General features: G+C 61.7%; 1 protein-coding gene and 1 long non-coding RNA gene across 6 annotated transcripts in view; one reads left to right on the top strand and one right to left on the bottom strand.

Moving 5' to 3' along the window:
- Positions 1–232: 232 nt before the first annotated feature.
- Positions 233–4,124, top strand: part of CHDH (choline dehydrogenase) — a 35,675-nt gene continuing 31,783 nt past the window's right edge. Inside the window, exon 1 of one of the 5 annotated variants that reach the window (XM_059161202.1) lies at positions 233–367. The gene's annotated coding sequence lies outside the window, so the exon portion shown is untranslated. Of the gene's footprint in view, positions 368–1,651; positions 1,786–4,124 lie in introns of those variants that run through there. The other 4 variants (XM_059161203.1, XM_059161207.1, XM_059161206.1 and 1 more) reach the window with 4 other exon arrangements.
- On the bottom strand, positions 2,717–3,420 carry LOC131824042 (uncharacterized). The gene is made up of 3 exons (XR_009350734.1): positions 3,330–3,420; positions 2,903–3,175; positions 2,717–2,814 (listed from the first exon to the last, which is right to left on the bottom strand). It is a non-coding gene; the product is annotated as an uncharacterized LOC131824042 (long non-coding RNA).

Genomic DNA, 4,124 nt, shown 5'->3' with positions numbered 1-4,124 from the left:
GCCCCGGCCGGACGCTCGGGGCCGAGGGCGGACCCCTCCCTGGGTGGGGAACACAGGAGCGCCCTGGCCTGCCGGGGCTCGCCGGGATGGGCCGCGTCCCAGCACCGCGGGGCACCTGACCGGCCCAGCACCAGCCGGCGCGGCGCTCCGGGGCCCCGCGCACACGTGCGAGCACTGAGCCAGGTGCGCGACTGCACACGCGCCCTCGGGCGGGACCGAGTCGAACCGCCCGCCCGCCGGCCCGCGGTTCCCCTGCAGGCCGCGGAGAGCGCGCTGGACGCCGGCGCCGCCAGTTAGAGGGGAGCGGGGCCCGGGGCCGGTTCGCTGCCTCCCGCTCCGCCGCAGCCCCCCGTTCCGGCCGCCGAGGGTGAGTAGCGGGGGACATGCCCCGACCCTCCGACCCGCCGGCCGCCCGCCCTCTGGCCTGACCGCAGTCCGGGAGCCCCGGGCGGCCTCGGCCCGGGGAGCGGGGGAGTCGGGAAGAGCCGGGCTGGCCGCCGAGGCTGGAGCCCCACTTTACGCAGAGGCCCAGCCCCCGAAACCAAAGGGCTGGCGCGGGGGACGCGGGCATCCGAAGCCTCGTGGAGTTCTTTGGAGAACTAGTTCTTCGCAGGAACTAAGTTGTATGTTGTTCGGGTGATCGAAATCCCCCCTCCCCAACCCCCAGCTTCTCTGGTGTGTGTTTATTTCCACAAAACGAGGTCTGACACGAACTCTTGGGTCTCGGAAGGCGGAAGCCGGGGCTGCCGTGGGCTTGCAGCCGCGCGGGTTTCACTGCGCCCAGGAGTCTCTGCGCCGCCTTAAATGCAAATCCCGGGCCCGCGCTCAGATTCCGAGGGGACCCCTGGGTTCCGCTGGGCTCTGGCCCACGTAGTTTTGACGCCAGCTGGCTGCTGAAATCATCCTTTGAGACACAGTGATGTGAGGACAGGTTAACAAAAATTAGGCTGCCAGTGGGTCGCAGAGCTCGAAACTCCGCTGCTTCGGTCCCCTCTGCTTGCAAAGGACAAGGTTAAGGGGACCCACTCAAGGCCACTTGAACTTGCAGGCCTTGTTAGCGCCATTCTACAGATGAAGAGACCAAGGCCTAGGGAGGGCAGTGAGACTTCTGGAGGGAGCTGTCAGCTGGCAAGAGGTTGACTTTGTCAAACAGCTGTTTTTTGTTTCTCTTTGCTGCGGTCCTACTGTGTGCCAAGCCTGGCTCACCTGTGGGGTTCAGATTTGGGCCTGTGTGGACTGGACCCAGCCTCAAGGTCACCTGAGGCTCTGGCCTGCGTCTGTGTGGGGCTCCAGGTGATGTCTCTAGAGGACGGGTCTAATTCCTGACCAGGGAGAGGGGCTCAGGTGAGGCCGGTGGCTCATCCTTGCCTGGGGCTGCCTCACCTTCGGCCCCTTACTCAACCTCTCCGAATTGCTTTGAGCCCTGTGGTTCGTGAGACCATTTCCAGCCCCGATAATTATCTGTCTTCTCAGCAAACACCAGTAGGGTGCCAGTCCTGGGGTGCAAAGGTGAATGACACACAGTTGCTGGCAGATGGGCACTCTCGGGCCAAGAATGAATGAGATGAGTGCACGTTCAAGGGCATGTGTTCCCGCCCTGCCGGGAAATTGCTGTTGGAGACCGCCTCACAGGCCAGGTGGAGATCCTGAACTTTGTCCCGTGGTGCCAAGGAGCGACAGCAGAGTTTTAGGTGGGGGGGGGGGGAAGTTTTAAGCCTTATAAAGGCCACCTGGGTGGCTGTGCAGGGCAGTGGGAGGCCTGCCCCTCCCAAGACCAGCAAGAAGGTACGTATTCCCTTGGTGAACAGCTGAGTGTCATGGGCCAGGCTCTGAGCTGCGCCGGCTGTATACAGCTGTGTGCCCCAGCAAGCCTTGCTGTGGGAGCGCGGGGCTGAGTGAGAGGGTTTCGGGGACAAGCAGGGTTACAGAGATAAAACCGGGAGGTAGGGTTTATGAGTCAGACATATATGGGGGGAGCAAATCCAGGGGTGAGGGAGCAGCCCCCCTGGATCAAATGGTCAGGGTTGGCCTGACTTACATCACTGGGCATCGGGGTGGCTTTGCCAAGAAGGGGAGAAAGTGGGTTCAGAGATGGGAGTGGAGTTGGGGTGGTTTTAAGAAAAGAAGAGGTGGGGGTTCCTTGTACAGGGGAAGGAACTGGTGGCTGAAGGGGGGGAGGTGAGTTTGGTTTGGAAGTCACTGAGCATGGGGTGGAGGGGTTGGATGGAGGGGCCCTGGGGGAGGAGGTCTGGGGCACGGTGTCGACACCGCCCTGACCCTCTGGGGCTCCCGGATGGTGCGGATGCCCACCGCCGGCTCTGCACACAGGACTGCGGGGTGAGGTGTGGAGAGGAAGGCCCCGCAGCCACAGCTGGTGTTCCCTGTGGGCAAGCGAGCTATGGCTGCCTGTTTTCTTGGGCGGGGGGCCGGGGGTCCACACTGGCTTGGAAGGTCATTCCAAAAAGTGTCCTTGTGGATCAAGCATGGAGCCTTTGAGGGCCCTGCTGAAAGGGACACCATTTCTTTGTCTACATAGGTCCAATAACGCTGTGGCTTTATTATATTTTATTTTTATTTATTTATTTGACAGAGAGATAGCGAGAGAGGGAACACAAGCAGGGGGAGTGGGAAAGGGAGAAGCAGGCTTCCGGCTGAGCAAGAAGCCTGAGGCGGGGCTTGATCCCAGAACCCTGGGATCCTGACCTGAGCGGAAGGCAGAGAGTGAAGTGCCGTCCGCTGGAGAGGTGAGCCAAGCCTGGGAGGGAAGGAACCTTGCAGGTCCTCGGGCCTGAGCCCTGCAGCCAGGAATTCTGCCTGTTTTGGGCTTGTCAAAGGGCCTCAGTTCAGGGGATTTAGGAGGCCCCGTGGATGCACCCCTTCCCCCCAGGTGGTGCTTACGAACCTGGCTACCCAGGAGAGCCGCTCTGGGCTTCTTCCTCTTTCGCCTCTTCCTCCTCCTCTGGCAGACTGATGGTCAGGGCCCCTCCCGGAGCCCACAAGACGGCCGCTCGTGCATGGGGGTCCTGACCCCAGACTCCCCGGGTCAGGCTCTGGGCTGCCAGGGCTTGCCTGGCTGTGCTGCGCACCAGCTGCTGCCCATGGAGCCCCAGTTTCCCTGTCTGTGACCTGGGGCGGACACATCTCCTCTCCGGGCCGGGCAGGGCTGTTGGAGACTCTGAGGAGATAGGAAGAAAGTTGAAGGGTTTCAAGATGCCGTGTAAATTTGGGGTCAGGGAAGGCAGGACAAAAAAACCACATTAGTGCCTCTGGGACCCAAGTAAGGGACTTCCTCTGGACCCAAGGGCCCTGACAGCCTCAGGTCCTGTCACCTCTGTCAGGCCTTTGTTTTCTCAGCCTCACATCCATCCCTGAGAGAACAAGGCCTTTGAGGTTGTTGACATGCCCCGTGGCCCGCCTCCGCCCAGATGGAATTTTCCACTGTGCTCCTTTTGCAAATATTAATCAAGGCCCCGGCCAGTCAACAGTGGACTCATTGTCTCGTGAAGAGCAAGCAGTTTTTGGCAGCTTCCCAGGGCCTCGGCGGCCCACCTGAGCTGGGACCTGTGGCTGTAGGGCGCACCCCTGCCCTCGGTAGCCCTCCGACCCCTCTGCTCCGGCTGGTTGAGCTTTGCAGGGTCAAAGGCTGCTTTGAGTCAACTGGAAGCCACATGGAAGGCCTGCACCGCACCCCACTGTTCCCCGCAGGGCCACACAGCGGAGATGAACTGCTCTGCTGCTATGGGGAGGGGCGGGCCCAGAACAGTGCACTAGGACTTGGGCCTGTCCCAGGAGGAAGGCCCGTGAGATCTCGGCCCATGTGCACCTGCACGGTGTTGGCCTGTGTTGTCACACGGCAGCCTGAAGCCGGTCGGGACACGGGGGCAGGGACTGCTGTTCTCCCCAAGCCCCATCTGTCCACGGGTGCTCTCGGGAGGTTTACTGGAGACTCCGGGTGCACAGAGCAGGGTTGATGATCTATGTTTTGACCGGTGATACGTGAATTAATCTATTATCAGTGGTATTGTTATTGGCCCTGGTGGCACCTGAAGGAGGAGGAAGCAGGGCGAGTGGGGCTATGTGGGGAGCGGGGCGAGGACCGGACCCTGGCCACACTGGGGTTGTGA

The sequence above is a fragment of the Mustela lutreola genome, chromosome 2 (assembly GCF_030435805.1).
Source record: "Mustela lutreola isolate mMusLut2 chromosome 2, mMusLut2.pri, whole genome shotgun sequence".
NCBI lineage: Eukaryota > Metazoa > Chordata > Mammalia > Carnivora > Mustelidae > Mustela > Mustela lutreola.
This window is presented reverse-complemented; position numbering and strand designations above follow the sequence as displayed.